A 21,277-nucleotide genomic window follows, 5' to 3' on the forward strand; every position below is an offset into this window, starting at 1 on the left:
ATCCTTCCAGGTGTCTCCTGCCTCTGATTTTAGGTGATGCCACACCTCTTTTGGACTACCTTAGCCCTAGTCAGATGCTGAGCCTTGATATCAGGCTAGAGCTTGCCTTTGGGAGCCAAAGAGAAAGGTAAATTTAGCAGGGGTCCTGTGTAGCCAGGACCTTCATGTGTTGGGAAGGGGTATTTTTTGTTCATTTCAGCCACTAGCATGCTTTTGGTAACCAATACATTTTAGCAAATATATTTTCAATTATGGAAAGATCATTATCCAGGACTAGCTCATAATCCTAGCCCTCTGGGAAGCCAAGGCAGGAGGATCACTTGAGTTCACAAGTTCGAGACCAGCACGAGCAAAAGTGAGAACCCCCATCTCTACAAATAATAGAAAAAAAAAAAAGTTAGCCAGGCCTTGTGGCAGGCACTTGTGGTCCCAGCTGCTTGGGAGGCTGGGGTGGGAGGATTGCTTGAACCCAAGGAGTTTGGTTGCTTTGAGCTAGGATAAAACCATGGCACTTTCCTCTGGGCAACAGAGTGAGTCTCTGTTTTAAAAAAACCACTGTGTGTATTGATAAACTACTTGAGGCCTAAAGTTACTGTCCAAATGGAATTCTTTACCTGTACAAAGAATTCAATGTTTGACCAATGTACTGCAATAATACTGGAGTCAAAAGTTTTTATTCGGCTATTTAACAAGTGGCCTAAAAAAAAAAAACAAAAAAACAAAAAAACAAGTGGCCTTAAACAAAGTAATTAACATGCTGGGGCCTCTGTTCATTTTTTTTTTTTTTTTATTGGAAAACTCTGTTCATTTTTTTAATGAGAGATTTAACTCCATGATCTCTAGTTTTCTTTTAGTTTTAACTTCCAGAGAGTCTGGTAAATGATACCCACACCATAAAGAATTATCTAACTTGGGCGGCGCCTGTGGCTCAGTCAGTAAGGCGCCGGCCCCATATACCGAGGGTGGCGGGTTCAAACCCAGCCCCGGCCAAACTGCAGCCAAAAAATAGCCGGGCATTGTGGCGGGTGCCTGTAGTCCCAGCTACTGGGGAGGCTGAGGCAAGAGAATCGCTTAAGCCCAGGAGTTGGAGGTTGCTGTGAGCTGTGTGAGGCCACGGCACTCTACCGAGGGCCAGAAAGTGAGACTCTGACTCTACAAAAAAAAAAAAAAAAAAAAAAAAAAAAGAATTATCTAACTAGGAAAAGTCCATGTATGGCAGCAAGAGGGCAAAAATGGGATTTCATTTAGATTAATGGTCCAAGTCAGAGAACTCATTACATATTTTGCAACATTACTCAAAAGTGTCATATTTTATTGAATTATGCTAATTCATTCATTTTTTTTTTCACAAAATCAGCAATAAGCACCCTTTGCACAGATTGTTCCTGATAATAATTTTTAAATATACTCAAGATGATTAACTATAGTTAAAACTTAAGTACTACCGGCACTTCTCATTTTATTGTGCTTCACTTTATTGTGCTGGGCAGGTACTGTGTCTTTTTTACAAATTGAACGTTTGTGGCAGCCCTGAGTCAGGCAAATTGATTTGAGCCATTCTTCTCACACATGCTCACTTCTTGTCACATTTTGGTAATGCTCACAATATTTCTAACTTTTTTATTATTATCATGTCTATAACAGTGATCTGTGATCATTGAACTTTGACATTACTATTGTAATTGTTCGGATGTACCATAAACCATTTTCGTATAAGACGATGAACTTTACTGATGAATGTTGAGTATATTCTGAATACTTCACTGCTCTGGCCATTCTCCCTTATCTCTCCCTCTCTTTGGCCTCCCTATTCCCCGAGACACAATGTTGAAATTACCCTAAGTAATAACCCTATGACGGCCTCTAAGTGTTCAAATGAAAGGAAGAGTTACATCAGAATCATTTTAAATCAAAAACTAGAAATGATTAAGCCTAGCGAGAAAGGTACGTCAAAGCCAAGCCAGGCTGAAAGCTAAGCCTGATGCACTAAATAGCCAAGTTGTAAATGTGAAGGAAATTAAAAGTGCTACTCCAGAGAACACACAAATGACAAAACAGCAAAACAGCCTTATTGCTGATATGGAGAAAGTTACAGTGGTCTGGACAGAAGATCAAACAGCATCCCCTTAAGCTGAAGCTTGGTCTAGAGCAAGGCCCTAACTCTCTTCAATTTTATAAAGGCTCAGAGAGGTGGGTGAGGAAGCTGCAAAAGAAAAATTTGAAGCTAACAGAGAGGTTGGTTCATGAAGTTTAAGGAAAGAAGCTACATCCATAACAAACAGTGCAAGGTGAAACCGTCAGTGCTGATGCAGAAGCTGCAGTAAGTTATTTAGAAGATCTAGCTAAGACCACAAATGAAGGTGGATTTACTACTCAAACAGCCTTCTATTAGAAGAATATGCCATGTAGGACTTTAATAACTATAGAAAAGAAGTCAATGCCTGGCTTCAAACCTATAAAGGATAGGCTGATTTAGGGGCTAATACAGCTGGTGATTTTAATTTGAAGCAAATACTCATTTACCATTCCAAAAATCCTAGGGCGCTTAAGAATTATGTTAAATCTACTCTGTCACTCAATAAATGGAACAATAAAGCATGGATGAGAGCACTTAATGTTTGCATGGTTTACTGAATATTTTCAGCCCACTGTTGAGACCCACTGCTCAGAAGAAAAAGATTCCTTTCAAAATATTACTGCAGAGTGACAATGCACGTAGTTACCCAAGAGCTCTGATAGAGATATTTTAAGAGATCCAGGCCTACTAACACATATCCATTCCACAGGCAATGGATCAAGGTGTAATTTCAAATTTCAAGTCTTATCATTTAAGAAACGCGTTTCGTCAGGCTATAACTGCCATAGATGGTTATTCCTCTGAGGGATCTGTGCAAAGTAAATTGAAAACCTCTGGAAAGGATTTATCATCTACATGCCACTAAGAACATTCATGATTCATAAGAGGAGGTCAAAATATCAACATTAACGGGAGTTTGGAGGAAGTTGATTCCAATCCTCTTGGACTTTGAGGGGTTCAAGACCTCAGTGGAGGAATTACCTGCAGATGTGGCGTACATAGCAAGAGAACCAACAAGTGGGCCTGACAATGTGACTGAACTGCTGCAACCTCCTGATAAAACTTTAACAAGTGCTAGATTACTTTTTATTGATGAGCAAAGAAAGTGGTTTCTTGGGATGGAATCTATTCCTGGTGAAGATTCGGTGAACATTATTGAAATGACAACAGAGAATTTAGTCTAATAACTAATAATCTTAGTTATTAAAGCAGTGGCAGAGTTTGAGAGGATTGATCCCAATTTTGAAAGAAGTTCTACTGGGGGTAAAAAGACTATCAAAAATGGTCACATGCTCACAGAGAAATCTTTCGTAAAAGGAAGAGCCAATCGTTATGGCAAATTTCATTGTTTTCTTATTTTAAGAAATTGCCACAGCCACCCCAACCTTCAGCAGTGCTACCCCAACCTTTAGTATTCACCACCCAGATCAGTCAGCAGCCATCAACATGGAGGCAAGACCCTCCAGAAGCAAAAGATTACAGCTTGCTGAAGGCTTGGATAATCCATCATTCACACTTTTTAGCAGTAAAGTATTTTAAAATTAAAATATTTTTATTTTAGACATAAATAATTTAGTAGAGTAGGCTATAGTAGAGTGTAAATGTAACTTTTATTATACTAGAGTGCCAAAAAATTCATGGGACTTTATTGCAGTGGTCTGGAACTGAACTTGCAATATCCCTGTTATTTTTCAATAAAAATGTTATAAAAATATTAAATAAACTAACAAAACTAGCACAGTTTTTGACGAAATAATTTTCCAGGACATTAACAGCATATTCCAATGTTAGTCGTCATCTGTCATGAGCCTCCTATGTGCACCGCCCCTTCTAGATTCCATGGTATAATCAGCGCAGTTTTCTGGGAAACACCAAAAATACGGCATAGCAGAGAACAGCAGGTCTCAAACTTTTCTGGTCTCCAGATGCTTTTACATTCTTCCAAGTTACTGAAGACCTCCTAAAAGCTTTTATGTGGTTTATATCTATAAATATTTGTCATCGAAGAAGTTAAAGCTAAGAGAACATTATAATATTTATTTAAAAAATTTTTAAACATTCTAAAATCCATTCCATGTTAGCATACATAATATATTGTATATTGTATACAAAAAATAGTTTTGAGTAATGAAAATAGCGCAATTTTTCAAAATAAAAGGTTTATTGAGACAGGTGTAACTGACAAGATTTTTGCAAATATCTTCCGTGTCTGGCGTCACCGGAGACGGCTGCGTGGTCTGATCTGCTTCTGCATTTAATCTACTGTGATGTCCCATGTCGCGTGGCCTCTGGAAAGCTCCACTGTACGATTGAGGGAAATGAGGGTCACAGAAACAAATAGCGTCTCAGTATTATTGTGAAAATAGGTGTTTTTTTGTTTTTTTTTCTTTTTTAGTATTTTATTTTTTCAAATTAATATGAGGGTACAATTTTTAGGTTACATTGTGCTCACCCCCAATGTAAAGTTCCATCTTCTGTCGCGGGGAGGAGTTATACACCCTCACAATATGCACGTTAGGGGAGGTCCCGCCTCCTGCCCTCCCTCCTTCACAGGGAAAATAGTTGTGAGTCACAGACTTCCCTGGCTAGTTTTTTCAAGTAACCCCAAGGGTCGCGGAAGCACACTTTGAGAACTTGGAGCGTACTGGTTAGCTCTGAAGAATTTGTACTCAGTGGGAAACAGAGTCTGCAGGACCCTGGCGAACGTGTGGGATTCCCAACAGTTGCAGAGTAATACAGAGTCACTGAGGGACACGGGCCCTGGCAGCCGAGTGTGGATGAGTGGAGTGCAGATCTCAGGAGTGACCATTGCCCAGGAGGCAGCTGACATTAGAAACAAGGTAGCAGATGCAAAGCCCCTCATCTTGAGAGCTGAGTTGTCAAAGGAACACAGCCCAGAGAAGCAGGAGCTGGTTGGGGAGGAGCTTCAAGCAAGCCATTTGCATTTTGCAGGACTTAGGAAACAATGTGCAGAGCCAGGAAGGGGTTCTGGAAGGTTCCTGATATTCCACTGTAGAGATCATCCAGTCTATTGCTTTTCACGCTCTCTCCTTTTTCAAAAGCCTCTAACACGGAAGCCCTAATACCTGCAGTCCAGAAGAGTTGGGAAGAGGAGGTCCGTGCGGCCTGGCTGACTTAACATTCTTGCCGTCCCCACACAGACCCAGCCAACTCCAAGGCATGGCCTCAGAACCCTAGACTTCCAGGAAAACCGGAGAAAAACCATGGTCTAACTGCAAACAACAAGAGGGTCCAATGCAAGGTCCCCTCTCCCGGGCCCACGTGTGGACAGAAGAGGGAGAGGAAGGGAGTTGTTTCCATGAGTCTGCCTCGTAATTATAGGCTCTGACTGGCCCTTTGCTTGTGGAGTTAGGCTTTGGGGGGAAAGGGGGGCACAGACCAACAGAGAGTGGAGGCGCAGGGGTGTGGCCCAGATTTTCAGTCTTGGACCCTGGGTTGGCCAAATGAGGGCCTTAGTGGAGGGAAGGACCAATAACGTTAACATTCATTGAGCACTTGCTGTATGCAAGGCATCCTGTTTAGCACTTCCCAAAATGGTCTTGTTTCAGCCTCACAGTGCCTCTATGGGATTTTTTTTACCTTTCACATTTTATGGAAAGTGAATTAGACAAATGGAGTAACTAGAGCAAAGGGGTGCAGGTCTCTCAGTGGTTGAGCCAGGCTTTCTGAAATTCTCAATGTAAAATTAGTTATATATAAAGTCTCTCTTTTTAAATAAACTTTAAAAAGGTTATCAAAGACATGCTCACAATGTTTTCAAAATATCTTGGCCACTGTGGTAGTTTCTATCCATGGCCTACCCTTTGGCAAGTCCCCTTTCTTGCTGACAGAACCCCCCACTTTATTCAGGTGCGTGTGGGCTGTCTGTGTCAAAGGAGGCATCCGTCTTGACTGGTGTAAGCCCAGCATGGTGGTTCCATCTCTTGCCAGAAATGAACACACGAAGCAATTCTGGCCAGTGAGGGAGAGGAAGAGAAGTTCACTGGGAGACTTGTTACATGTGCCTGCTGATAAAAAGAAACGAGGGAAGACACAGCACTTTCTCTGACTTCCAGTAGTCCCGTGACATCCGGAAGCTGTCTTGTGAGCGCTGGAGTAGTTGATCAGACAGGGCAGAGCCAAGAGGAGGCAAAGCTTTTGATGTTAAGCTGCTGAATGAATGGATCTCAGAATAGCCCCGTCTCTATACTTCTTAAGTGACAATTTTTTCTTCTTATGCATTAGAAATGTATTAGACCATTTTTGAGTCTCTTGTTATTTGCAGCTCAAAGCATCCTAAACAAATGGTTCCTGATATTGTCCCATTTAGAAAGGGAGCTGATCAAGCAATACCTAAAAATGTACAGTTGCTTTGCTTTTAGCAGTGCTTTTCTCAGAAAATATAAATTCAATAAGGCCTTCTTTTCTGCTTGTCTGGCACAGTTATACCGGCACAAAGATGAATAGCTATTTGCAGAGCAATGTTAAAAGGTTACATGATGCAGCTGCAAATATTTACTTATTTAGGCCCTTGTATGTTCCATGATGGGCAAAAACTGCCTATATGCCTTTTTCATATTTCTAAGTCCAGAAATCTTTTATACACATAAGGGATAGCATTTTATCATGTGTTCAATAGATTTTTGGGTAGGTCCCACATTGTATCTCTTGTAGGGGACTAATTTTAAAAGCAAACTAATGACTTAAAAAAAAAATTCTCATGTCTCCTAGTCCTTATGGTAAGCTGCAAATCATAGCTGTTTGACAGACCAAGAGTGTTAATTACTTATTATCTATGCAAAGGGGACAGAGGTCAACAGTTCAGATTAGATAATGTGTATGAAAATACTTTAAAAAACTAAATTATCTGGCAGCACCTGTGGCTCAGTCGGTGGGGCGCTGGCCCCATATGCCGAGGGTGACGGGTTCAAACCCGGCCCCGGCCAAACTGCAACAACAAAAAAAAATAGCCAGGCATTGTGGCAGGCGCCTGTAGTCCCAGCTACTCGGGAGGCTGAGGCAAGAGAATCGCTTAGGCCCAGGAGTTGGATGTTGCTGTGAGCTGTGTGAGGCCACGGCACTCTACCGAGGGCCATAGCGTAAGACTCTGTCTCTACAAAAAAAAAAAAATTCATTTTCAATTTTCTTTACCTATCGTTTAAGGATTATTTTGTCTTCTTTCAGAAAGAATAACTGAGGATGAAAGATAAATCATATTGCTCAAGGTCTCCCAGCTAGTAAAAAAGAGGCCCTGAGCTAGAAATTGGGATTGAATCCCAACTCCAGCTGACTGTGGAGCCCAGACAAATACCAAATTCTGTTCAAGGCACTGGAATTACCCTGTGGGCTTCACTAGGGCCACCTGCTCAAAAGGTGTGCAGGAAGGGGAGGTGGAAGCAAAGGATCTCCGTAATCCACACACATGGCGTAGTTAGCTGTATGGATTCTCTAGGTACCCCAATTTCCTGTCTAAAGCAATCAAACAAAAATCCTGGGACAATAAATTATTTTTAAGATTAGAGCATAAAATCATGCACTTATGCGGTAACCGTAAGTACTAGTTACTTTGTTAGTCTAGTGGCAGCTTCTGGCCCCTATGCATATTTGTGAAAGTCTCCACCACTTCTACTAAAGCCTCATCCAAGCCTTGTTCACTACACATTAAGAACACAAATTCAAGAATTAAATTCTCAGTTCCCATCTCTTACAAGAATTAAATTCTCAGGCTTGGTGCCTGTAGCTCAGTGGTTAGGGTGCTGGCCACATGCTCTGGGACTGGTGGGTCCCAACCTGGCCCAGTCCTGCTAAAAAAAAAAAAGAAGGCCAGGTGTTGTGGCAGGTGCCTGTAGCAATCAAACAAATGCTACAAACAGCCTACTTGGGGGGCTGAGGCAAGAGGCTCACTTGAGCCCAAGAGTTGGAGGTTGCTGTGAGTTACGACCCCACAGCACTCTCCTGAGGGTGATAAAGTGAGATTCTGTCTCAAAAGAAAAAAAAAAAAGAATTAAATTCTCAGTTCCCGTCCCTTAAGAATAGAAGTGTCTAATTCTTGAAAACCCATTATTCGAAAAATATCCTTTATAATACAGAAACTTTTTAAAAAGTGTTTTCTTCTTTGCTGAAAAAATAATTTAAATAATCTTCAGAACTATTTGCTTCTTCCGCAGTGAAGTATAGGAAAATGCCTGTGAAATGACAGGGTAACCTTTGCTGAGAAAAACGTGAAAGGATACTTGGGTTCCACAGGTCCCTTGGCATTGTTCGTTTTTTTTTACGAAGAGTCCCGCGGCTATCAGCATTGAGCCCTGATGGCTTTATGCCTTTCATTCCCTGCCATGGCAGGGGTTTCCACCTGCCGTGCTGATTCACCTGTTCATGCTTCCTAGACAGATTTACTTTCTGTCCAACATGAGCCCCATTTATTCTTTTTTTTAGAAAAAACAACTCTAGGAACTTTTATTAGGGAAAAAAATGTGCATGACTTACTTTTCACCAGTTTGTTCTGGCACGCTGCTAGTGGTATCAGAGTCACCTGGACAGTGATGGCTGGGCTGCATACACAGTAGTACTTCCTGCATGCTGTCCCCATTTCCATATTATTGCCACTGTAGTGATGAACATCACTTCTGGCTTACATGGCATAGTACTTTATCTCAGATTTCCTCAAAGCTGGGCAGTTCTTAGCGAGGATGACCAATTTTGCTTTGCCTTGCCTGATCACCTTTAGAGTCTGCTTGTGCCCAGCACACACCTTTTACTTTCCATAATGAGCTGGAGCCTCAAATTGATTGACTCCAGGGACTTTTTCATCTCCTTTGTGGCCACCGTCTTCCGACCTTAGGTGCAGGACGGCCCCCAACCAAGACTAGCCAAGATGGCTGGGGAGTGAGAAAGCAAACAGGCCTGTATATTCTCAACCATCCCCACTCCAAAGAGCTTGACTTCCATCTACTTCAGCAACCCACCCCCTTAGCCACACCCTTAACTCTGCTATCACTTGGCGCTGCACCAGCTCTGAAAGCTTAAACACCATTATAACCTCCTATTTTCTACTTTGCTCATGGTTGTGCAGGCAGCTGATATAATGGGGGTGAGGAGAAGGAAAGATTTTAGAAGTAAAGAGATCTAGGTTTAAATATTGGGTCTGTCATTTGCTGGCTCTGTGACCTCAGGCATATGACTTTGCATTTCTGGGCCTTATGTTCTTTATCTGTGACAGAGAAGTTTGTGGGACTGTGATATAGGTTACATTGGACTGAAACTGCCAAGCAACACAGTGGATGATCAGGGAAGAAGCCAGCTTCTTCCCTCTGCCCGACTCTTCCACATAACTATGAACTTTATTCTTAGATCTCAAACAGATCTAATCAAACGCTGGTCTTTCTACTCTCTCATGCCCCTCCGGGCTTCAAGGTCAGTCATTTCATTCTTCCTGAGGTCCCACCACAAGCTCTGGGTGAGCACCAACACTGGAACAATGCAACATTTCCCTGCTTCACTCTCCTGACTGTCCAGAGCCTTTTGCTTGCTCAGGATGGCCCCAGGCATTTGTATGTTTGAAGCTTCTTATGGAGGAGGAAGAGGAGAAGAAGAATGTCAAAATAGGGTTATCAAACTTGTGAATATTTTATGTTCAGGGGCATTACTTCATCCCCAGCCCTGATGTTTTCTTTTGCATGGAAGAAATCCCATTAGCATAGCAAGTCATCTCACAGCTTGGTGAGCTTAAAAGGCTGGGCTTGCAGGGTCCCTTTTCTGCTCTTTAGGCATTTCCCAGCATCTCTCCATACCACAGTCTTAAAGGGACTGCCCTGTCCCCTCCAGCTGGGGAAGGTCCAGGTCAAATGCTGCCAGCCTGGAAGTTTGCCTAAATCAGCACCAGGAAGCTCACTTGCCTACAAATGTACTCTGCACTCCTTAATGTAAGTTTAGTAATAAAAGTAAAAGTTTGGTATCCATATGGGAGCTCATATTTGAATGGATATTCAGAAGTTGGGTGGAGGAGAGAAGTGATTTGTATTGGGTTTCTTTAAAATCCTAAAGTTCACATTTAACAAACTCAGTCTTTTAGAGTTAAGAGTATAGGGCATTATGATTGGACTATCCCTATGATAGGGAAATTGAAACAAAAACCACAGTGGCCCTAGGTGAGGGGATCTGGGCGACTGCAGTGGCGACTGCAGTGGTCAGTGGACTTCTTTCAGTCCTGTCAGTGGAGGCTTAGGCCCCTGTGCTGGTCAATTTTATGCATCAACTTGGCTAGGCTGTGGAGCCCAGATATTTTGTCAAACAGCAGTCTAGAGAATTGCACGAAGGTGTTTTGGGATGAGATTTAACATTTAAATCAGCAGATTTGGATCAAAGCAGACCACCCTCTGTCAAGCGGGAGGGTCTCCTCCAAACAGTAGAAAGCCTTCTGGTGCCCAGGAAGAAGGAATTCTGTCTCCAGACTGCTTCTGATTCCCGACTGCAGTGTCAACTCCTGATGGAATTTCCAGCCTACTACCTACCAGCCCTACAGATTTGGGACTTAGTAGCCCCCACACTTGGGTGAGTTAATTCCTTGGAATAAATCTCTCTCCCTCTACCTCCTCCTCTCTTCCCTCACCCCCAACCTCTCCATGTGATTGGTTCTGTTTCTCTGGAGAACCCTAATACAGACTCTATATATAACTCCATTTGGACATTAGGTTGAAAGTCTAAATTGGAGAACCTTTACGGATGACATCAGGACTGGCAAAAGGGACTTCCTTTCTACCCTCAACCCCATTTCCATGATAGGTCCTAAGCATCACTAGACATTTCTGATTTCCAACTCTGCTCAGCCCCTGTTTTCCTTAGGGTTCCTTCATTCTTGTCTGACATAGCAGAAGTCACTAGTGAATCTCCAATAACCTTTCTCCATTATTTGGTAGAAACAGACTCCTGAATTTTAGATGAATACTTGGCCATCTAGTTTACCCTGAAGTTTGGCATCACCATGGTTAATGGGATGCAATAGGGAGGGGCCTGTGCAACTCATGGGCACCATTCTTCCTTCCTTCTACTTGCGGCAGAATGCAGGTGAAGGGGCTGGACCTTCATAAGGGGGCTTTGGGATGGGAAGTAACGCAGGGAGGAGAAATCACAGAGAAGAGGCATGGGTGCCCAGCACTATGACACCATCGTCTACCTTGGGCTCACCACTGCTGGATTTCTTGAGTGTCCATTTACTTTTAATTAGACGCTCTTAAAGTTACAAATTCTATATTTACTAAGGCAAGACTATAAAATTAAAAATGCAAACCTAATTGTTATGGACTGAATACTGGTGTCCCCCACAAATTCATGTGATGAATCCCCTACTCCCAAATAATGGTATCTGGAGATGAGGCCTTTGGAAGGTAATCAGGGTTAGATGAGGTCATGAGGCAGAAGCTTCTTGGTGAGATTAGTGCCCTTATAGGAAGTGACACTGGAGAACTTGCTCTTTCTCTTTCCCTTCATGAACAAAGAAGAGGTGATATGAGCACACAGCAAGAAGCTGGCCATCTATAAGCCACAAGTAGAGCCCCCACCAGGAACTGAACCCTGCAGGAACTTGACCTTGGACTTTCCAGACTCTAGAACTGGGAGAATAAATTCATGTCACTTAAGCTACCCAGTCATGGCATTTTGTTATGGCAGCCCATAGGACTACTAATCCTAACGAGCGTACCTGCCAAGGGATTTCAGTGGTTAAACAACTGATGTTTTGAATTCAGATAGATTCGTAGATTTGTATTGGGCCTCCACTTTGCTCATAAGAGTTGAGTGACCCTGACCAAGGTGCTGTACCACCCTAAGTATCAGGTTCTTCTGAAAATGGAGATAATTAATATCCAATTCACAAGATTTTTTCTGAGAATTAAATCAACATTCCAAGCACAGAGGAACAGCTTTCTAAATGACAGACAGCCATTGCTATTGTTTCTACTGTTATTATTCTCTATACCAGTTGCTTTAAACATTCTTCTCTCTTCAAGCCTGAGCTCCATCTGTCAGATATATCTAAGAGATGTTAGGTGGACTGCTATTGAAAGAGTTCTTAAAATCACAACTAGCTTTTGTTTTTTATTTTTTCTTAAAAAATCTGGTTGTAACACCACTAGAGCAGAAACAGGTAGGCATCTGGGCCAGCTTGGGGAGTGGTGTGGTAGCCCAGAGTGGGGTATTGGTGTCTCAGTGGGTAAGGCCTGTGTAGAAGGGCTCCTTGTTGTAGGCATAGGAGTCCCCAAGGAATGAGCATGGCCTTTATATCAAAGGGGCAGATTGGCACAGGTCATTGGAACCCAAGCAAACTAAGGAGGACGCTGCCAGAGAAGGATGCCTGGGATGAAATTCAGAGCCTGGGGTGAGAGCAGGAAGGCACCTAATGAAGGACAAAGGAGCCCCCTGGTGTGGGCTGTCAGAGCCAGAGCAAGATGATGAGGCCGTCCAGGCAGGAAGGGGGGAAGTGCCTGGAGGTGTAGAGACTGAGAGGAGGGCATCAGGCAGGAAGGGGCAGCAGCAGTGTAATCAATAGGATATTGATTACATACAGAGGACTGATCCACTCTGTATGTATGTTAAGGATATTAGGACTTGATTCTCACGGTCATAAAAAGGAGGTGGAGATCATTCCTCTGTAATGAGGGACTGGAGGTAATGGTAGGATCTCAAATTTCTGAATATAAATACAGCAGAGATAGAAACAAATAGAGATGCTAATAGACATGTGTGTGCATATGTAAGTTTCTTAATTCTTTCCACTGAGAGGATTTGGGAGTAACAACATATCCATAGCAGTAAACACACCTTACTCTGAGATCGTGGCTTCTGAAATACAATTCTCCAGTGAAAGACATCAGGACTCCTTGGAGAAATGGCTGGTTCCAAGGCTGATTCTAAAACACTGTACCCACCAGCAGTCACTCCGGTTTCCCCTTTCCCCTCAACTCCTGGCAACCACTAATCTGTTTTCAGTCTATGCATTCTGTATATTTCATAAAAATACAATCATAAAAATATATGGCCTTTTGTATTTGGGTTTTGTGTTTCAGTTATGTGTTTCCAAGGTTCATCCTATTGTAGCATTATCAGAAATTCCTTTGTTTTCATGGCTGAATAATAATCCAATATATGAATATATCATAGTCTCTTATCCATTCATTAGCTGATGGACATTTAGATAGCTTTCATTGTTTGACTATTATGAATAATGCTGGAATGAATATTTATGTACAAGTTTTTTGTGTGGATGTACATTTTCAATTTTTTTGAATATATACTCAGGAGTAGAACTGCCAAACTGTTTTCTAAAGGATCTTCACATTTTACATTCACACCAGCAGTTTGAGGATGCCAGTTTTTCCACCTTCTTACCAACACTTATTATTGTCTGTTTTTAATTTTAATAATTTTAATTTTAGTAATTTTAATAGCCATCCTAGTGGAATGAAGTGGTGTATGAAGTAGTATGAAGTGGTGTCTTAACATTGTTTTGATTTGCATTTCTCTAATGACTAATAAAGTTGATCACCTTTTTTTTTGTAGAGACAGAGTCTCACTTTCTGGCCCTGGGTAGAGTGCCGTGGCCTCACACAGCTCACAGCAACCTCCAACTCCTGGGCTTAAGCGATTCTCTTGCCTCAGCCTCCCGAGTAGCTGGGACTACAGGCACCCGCCACAATGCCCGGCTATTTTTTGGTTGCAGTTTGGCCGGGGCCAGGTTTGAACCCGCCACCCTTGGCATACGGGGCCGGCGCCTTACCGACTGAGCCACAGGTGCCGCCCAAGTTGATCACCTTTTAATAATATGTACTTATTGGTCATTGGTAAATGTTTTTTGGAAACATGTCTATTCAAACTCTTTTCCCATTTTCAACAGGTTTATTTGTCTTTTTATTCTTGAGTTGTAAGAGTTCTTTATATTGTATATTCTGGATGCAAATTTTTTTTTTTTGCAATTCTTGGCTGGGGCTGGGTTTGAACCGCTACCTCCAGCATATGGGGCTGGCGCCCTACTCCGTGAGCCACAGGTGCCACCCTGAATGCAAATCTTTTATCAGATCATAATTTATAAATAATTTCTCCTATTTTGTGAATTGTTTTCACTTTCTTCATAATATCTTCTGTAGCAAAAAAGTTCTTAATTTTGTTCAAGTCCAACTTTTCTATTTCATCTTTTGTTACTTGTGTTTTTGATGTCATATCTAAGAAACTATTGGCAAATCCAAGCTCAAAAAGATTTAGCCTTATATTTTCTTCTAAGAGTTTTACTGTTTTAACTCTTAGAGTTAGTTGTTAGAGCTAATTTTTGTAGGTGGTAATTTTGTATATGATAGTATGTACAAAATTTTATTTTATTTTATTGTCATGTTCTTTTTTTTTTTTTTTGTAGAGACAGAGTCTCACTTTATGGCCCTCGGTAGAGTGCCATGGCATCACACAGCTCACGGCAACCTCCAACTCCTGGGCTGAAGCGATTCTCCTGCCTCAGCCTCCCAAGTAGCTGGGACTACAGGCGCCTGCCACAACACCCGGCTATTTTTTTGTTGCAGTTCGGCCGGGCCGGGTTTGAACCCGCCACCCTCGGTATGTGGGGCTGGCGCCTTACCGACTGAGCCACAGGCCGCCCTATTGTCATGTTCTTTTGCATGTGGGTACCCAGTTGTTCTGGCAGCATTTGTTGAAAAAGCTATTCCTTCCCCTTTGTTTTGGTGTTCTTTTAGATATTCTATTGTCCATAAAGGTTTACTTCTGGACTCTCAATTTTATTCTATTGATCTATTTGTCTATCCTTATGATTACTTGAGTCTTGTATTATGTTTCAAAATTAAGGGAAGCACGAGTCTTCCAATTTTGTTGCTCTTTTCAAGATTATCTGCAACAAAGGAATCTATGATTTTGATAGAGAGTGTATTGACTCTGTAGATCAATTTGAGGAGCACTGCTATCTTAACAATATTATGGCTTCCAGTCCATGAACATGGGATGTCTTTCCTTTTATTTAGTTCATTAATTTTTTTCAATATGATTTGTTATTTTCAGTTTACAAATCTGGTATTTTCTTTGTTAAATTTATTCCTTTATCTTTTTAGTCTATTTGATGCAATTGTAAATGGAATTGTTTTCTTGATTTCATTTTCTTCATATTGTTCCTTATTAGTCCATACAATTGATTTTTTAATATTAATCTTGTATTATGAAATCTTGCAGAACTTGTTTTGATAGTTTTGGGTGAGTTCCCTAGTATTTTCTGCATTAAAAAATTATGTCATCTGTAAACAGAGATAATTTTACCTCTTCCTTTCCGATATGGATGGCTTCCTTTCATTTTCTTGCCTAATTGCACTTGCCAGAATTTCCAGTACCATGTTGAATAGAAGTAGTGAGAACAGAAATTCTTGTTTTGTTACTGACTTTAGGTGGAAAGGATCCAGTTTTTCACCATTAAGTATCTTAGTTGTGGGTTTTTCATAGGTGTATTTTTATTGGGTGAGGGAGTTATTTTGTGTTTTTATCATAAAAGGTGTTAAAATTTGCCAAATGATTTTTTGTGTTAATTGAGATGACTTTTATTCTGTTAGTATGATGTATAATATGTTAAACCAACCTTGTATTCTTGGAATAAATTTCACTTGATCATGGTTTTATGTGTTGTTGGATTTGGATTCCAGGATTCTGTTGAAGATTATTGCATTTATATTTATAAGGAATTTTGGTATGGTATTCCTGTCTTATGATGTCTTTATTTGATTTTGATATCAAGAGTAATACCAACTTCATAGAATAAACTAGGAAGTGTTATATTTTGTTTTCTTGAAAGTACTTGTGGAGTTTTGATATTTAATTATTTATGCTTAGGTACAAGAAGCAAATTGTATATCAGGTTGAGTTAGCTTTAGTTCCTCTCCCAGGCTCTCATCACACAATTTCTCTTCCCAGAGGTAAAGATCATTATTTGTTTCTTTCCTGAGCAATATAAACCTATCAGCCACATCATGGAACTCACAAACTTTGCTTGGAGGCTTTCTCCTCCTCCTGGGTTAACAGCATCATGATCCAAATAAATCTTAAGTTCTTTTTCTGCAGCTGTATCGGTACAGAATAGGCTCAGCTGTGAATAATGAAGACCCCAAATAAGAGAGGACCTAAATGTGACAATAGTTTATTTTTCTTTCATTGAAAGTCAGGAAGTAGGCAGGTTGTCTAGGGATTATTTGGTCTTCAAGAACCAAGGCCCTGTGTACAGCCCTTATCCCTCTGACCCCAGAATGGTTGCCTTTGTTCCAGACATCACAGTTGGGTAAAGAATGGGTGGGGGGGTACCAGAAAAAGACCATTTTCAACTGTTTTTTAGTGAAGGTTCAGGAAGCTGCCATGTGACACATCTGTTTTCATTGCAGTGACCAGGATATACTCAGATGATCTCACTTAGCTGCAAGAAAAGCTGGGAAATGTTTTTTTTTGTTGTTGTTGTTGTTGTTGCAGTTTGGCTGGGGCCCGGCTTGAACTTGCACCCTTGGTATATGGGACTGGTGCCCCACTCACTGAGCCACAGGCGCTGCCCAGAAATGTGGTCTTTATTCTAACAGAGCCAACATGGACTCACTAAAACTTAGTGTTTTATTATGGGCATAGACGAGGGACAAGTAGTTACTACCATACATTCAGTCAGTTTTGTCAGCAGTGTTTTCCCAAATTTATCATCATTTTTTCTTCTCCATTTTTCTCTTATACAAGTTTTTACCACGTCTCACCTAAATTCCATAGTACTGTAGCTTCTTAACTGGTCTTTTAGGACATGCACCTTTTCTTTTTTTTAACTTTTTTGCAGTTTTTGGCCAGGGCTGGGTTTGAACCCACCACCTCCGGCATGTGGGTCCGGTGCCCTATTCCGTTGAGCCACAGGCACAGCCCTGAAGGATTGTTACTTTTTTTTTTCTTTTTTTTTGCAGTTTTTGGCCAGGGCCAGGTTTGAACCTGCCACCTCTGGTATATGGGGCTGGCGTCCTACTCCTTAAGCCACAGGTGCCGCCCTTAACTGGTCTTTTAATGTCCTGTCTTTTCCCTTCATGAAATTTTCCATTATATATTTTCTAAAAAACAGATGTAATCACATCAATTCTGTAGTGACATTTGAATTGCCGCAAAAACAAAAACAAAAACAAAAAAACCAACAAGTCTCAACTCAATTCCTCCACATGGTCTCCAAGATGCTTTTAGTTCTGGTCTCTGTCTATTTGAACTTTTTGCTCAAGCCATAACTAAATCCTGGGGGTTTCCCCCTTAAATATTCCACATTTTTTCCCCTAAATATTCCTATACCTTTTTAACTGTGGTAGATTGATTAGAAATTTTTTTGCCCTTCTTTGTTTACAATGCTACTTCATAGGTCTTTCTGTGAAGAGATGGGTCTGTTTCCCCACCTGTTGGATCTACACTGGCCTAGTGACTTGCTTGGGCCAATGTGGGCCCTTGAGCATTTCTGCTGTCTCTTGGATCTGTCTCTGTCATTAGAACACGCCTGGAACAGCCCGCTGGATGATGAGAGGCCAAGTGCAGTGCTGCTGTGTTATCCCACAGCCAGCTCTGACCATGCTGCTCTCAGCTGGACTGCTGGCTGCCCTCAGACCCATGAGCGAGCCCATCCACAATCAGCTGACCTAGATAAGACCAGCAGAGTGGCCTCACTGACTCATGCGACATAATAAATGCTTGCTGTTTTAAGCCACTGAGCTTTGGGGAGACTTGTTTGGCCCTCGCTGTGGCACTTGGTCAAGGACACGGTGCTTTTGCATGTGCCGTTCCTTCACTTTGAAATGCCTGCTTCTTCCTAAACTCTCCCCTCTGTCAAGACCCAGCTCAAATACAATGTCAACTGGAAAGGTTTCTTAGGCCTACCCGGGCAGATGCCGCCGCTTTCTGAGATGAGCCTCACTCTGCTATTACAGAACGCAGCACGCCGCTTCTTGCTCATGCACCATCTCTCCTTCTGGCTGAGCTAGCTGAGGGCAGAGACCACCTGTCCTGTCACGTGCACCAAAAATATCTGTTGTACAAAGAAAAGACTAAATTCTAGGATTTTAAGTATACATAATCCCTTCTCTTTTATTTTCTCTTTCTTCCAAATGATAAATATAGTTTCCTTCATGCCTAGGCTTTTTCTTTTGCTATGTACCTGCCTGGACAAATTTCAGTCACTCATTACATATTGGCTGATGTTTTAGTGTCCCTTTTTTCCTTCCCACATGTGGCTTTGTCTATCCAGGGTCATATTTTCCTTAAATGGTAATCTCCATATTGGACAGTCATGTTCCTCCTTGAAATTTTCAAATTCTTAAAGTTTCTCGATTGCTTGATTTTAATTTTCAATTATATTTACCACCATCATAGACTCAAAAGTTATCTATTCACTTGTTTAAAAAATTATTTTTTACTTTTTTTTATCTTCCTTTGAATAAACTGTTCACTTTTAAGGTACTACCACCAGCTTCCTTAGAAGTGATTAGAAGTCACTCTGTTTGTTCTCTCAAATCTTCTACTTCCCAGTGAGAGTGGAGAGGGCTGAGAAACTTGTTCTAACCACAGGCTTATTGGCAACCAGGTGGGATCCTGCGACCTGTGGTTTTCAGTTCTTTAGTTCGCCCAGTTCGCTTGGAGCTTTATTTGTTATAAGTCAGTTGGACGTGACTCAATTGTCAGTCCTTAGTGCAAAATGATAAATTTGTGACAGAAAGAACCTGAAGAAAGGCAGAAAAGCCATCCTTCCGTTCACTGTAGCATTCTGGGAAGGAGCCTGGGAGTGCAGGGCTAGCCACCCTTGGGGAAGAGTTGGCAGGCAGCTCCCTCCCTCAGCACCATCACCCCCTACTCACTGCCCTTCATTACTCTTTGTTGTATAATTCATGACGTCTTATGTCTTACTGGGCACAGTGTGGCTTCACTGACTTTATACTGAATACAGGTTATTTGGTGATTTTGAAGAAGGAAATCCATTGGCAAGAAGTGTGCTGTGTCCCTTCTGCAAGGTCTGATTTCATCAGAATGCTGTGCTGTTACAAGCCAGTTTCTGATGTTAAAGTTAGCAATCATTTACATAAAAATACAGCAACAATAACATTTAATGCCTTTCATCAAACCAGATTGTAAACACTAATTAGTTATACTTCATCGTTGTCTGGCGGGGCTCAGTAAATTATGATGCTTGTTTTATAGATACTGAAACAGAGACAAGAGATTAGTGGCACTTGCCCAAGGCCCCAGAGGCCGATCTCAAAATTGGGGGTATAACTCTAGTGCCCTGTTCACTAGACCTCTCTGGATTTCTAGGAGAAAATTTTAAAATAGTGCTGACACCTCATATAACGCAATGAAAAAGTCTTGCCATGTCAGCCATTGTATTTTGTATGATACATTTAAGTAAAAATCCCTGAGCATTAAATATTTAGGAAAAAATTTTAATGAAAAGAGTAAACATCTCAAGTGCCTGGCATTAAGGCATCATGGCCTAATTCTTCCTAATGGGCTGTGATTTTAAAATGAATTCAGTTCCTCCCTCTCTGATAGAGTACATTACCATGCTGGGCAAATTAGGCCAACTGGCTTGAAGCAAAAGGATTCTTGCTTAAGCACCAAGTTCAGCCTTCAGGAGGTTCATGGAGCCATATGACAAAGTGATAGACCATATCTAAACATAGTGTCTCAACAGTCCAAGGGATGGAGATGTCTTGTTGTAAAGTTCTTTGATCTTTAAAATTCTGGATACAATTTACTTTTAAAATAATTGATTTTTCCCCATTAAGATCATTTCTCAGGATGGTATGGAAACCTTGCCTGTGAGCTCCAAAGGGGGTAGTTTGGACTGATTGCAGTGCTCAGATTGTTAACATGCCTGCCCATCCAACAGGATTTTCTATTCTCTCAATGACTAAAACTATACCCTTCAAATTCTAGAAAGAGCCTTCAGAATATAATTTTTAAGAGCATAAAATCAACTGTATTCTATTTGGGATACGTCATTTAAATTCCACGGAGTGGATTGATAAACCTCTAAAATGGTTTTGCCAAAAGTGAGTCCTATTTCTGCCATCAAACACAAAAAGTGTGTCAACTTACTGATTTTGGTCTGTGATGTGTAAAATGAAGATAGGTGCGCTATGCCCACTTCACGAGTGTTTTATCTGCTGAACACTTAACTTATTCAAACATGCTTCATTCACGAATTTATTCTGAGAAGCCAAGAGAATTAAGTACAATCTCATCATGTTTTTGAGAATCAACAAAAGATGTGTGTACATCTATGGTGTCTGTACATATTTACCTTGCAATCTTATATATAAGTAATATAATTTTACATTGGCAAGTGTCAGGGAAGAGAGTGTTGTACAGGGGTGGGGAACCTTTTCATATTGGAAGACCACATTCATTTAGCTTTAACCAAATAAGGCTGCATTCAAGAAACTTCAATTAGATATATTTCAAAATGTACATTATTTTGCAAAAACCTAACTACTCCATACTTAATTTCAAAAAAATAAATTATCTGTCAATTTTAAAGTCAAGTAACCTTTTAATGACTTTTTTTGGGTTTTCTTTCTGTTTTTGCTTTTTGGTGGAAAGCATTTGACTATTTGCTTACAGCATGGAGGCCAAAAGTTTTAGTTGATCCTCCAGATGGGCATCAGTCACTTGTGACTTTGAGGGCATCTTGGTGTGGGTTAGGTAAGAGAATGTAGATTCACAGCAGTTAAGTGGTTGAAAAGCAAGAAAGCATTTTTCAGGCATGTTGCCAAAGGTGTGGGTATTCTGCATTTTTCCATATTTCAATTAGATCTTTCTTAGCATCAAACAATGACTTTCAAATGTCACCTACTGAGTGCTCAGACAATTCCATCTATAGTTCTTTGGGTGCCTTAGTGATATCAAGTAGGTGAGGCTGAAATGCTGATTTAAGTGTTATGTCATGAGTCTCACGGTTAGTGAAACTTTCATTGAATTTTTCAATTCATAGGTCTATAATAGGTGCATATTTTTCAAATTATTCGCATATATCGTCCTGAGTGTCGCTGATCTTTGTTAGCTGGGGAAAATGTTCATCTGAAATTTCCCTTTGAAGAAGAAGCATTGTTACAACTTTTTTTCCCCAAAATGCTTGGATTTTTTTTGCCACATATCAGACAGTTTTAACTTGCAAAA

At 40.9% G+C, this 21,277-nt stretch overlaps 1 protein-coding gene and 1 pseudogene across 1 annotated transcript in view; both read right to left on the reverse strand.

Annotated features, from left to right (window-relative positions):
- The window catches only part of KCTD1 (potassium channel tetramerization domain containing 1), a 196,556-nt gene that overhangs the window by 133,237 nt on the left and 42,042 nt on the right, over nucleotides 1–21,277 (reverse strand). The window lies entirely within an intron of this gene.
- On the reverse strand, nucleotides 8,560–18,059 carry LOC128572104 (60S ribosomal protein L30-like; annotated as a pseudogene).

Source organism: Nycticebus coucang, chromosome 19 (genome assembly GCF_027406575.1).
Source record: "Nycticebus coucang isolate mNycCou1 chromosome 19, mNycCou1.pri, whole genome shotgun sequence".
Taxonomy (NCBI): domain Eukaryota; kingdom Metazoa; phylum Chordata; class Mammalia; order Primates; family Lorisidae; genus Nycticebus; species Nycticebus coucang.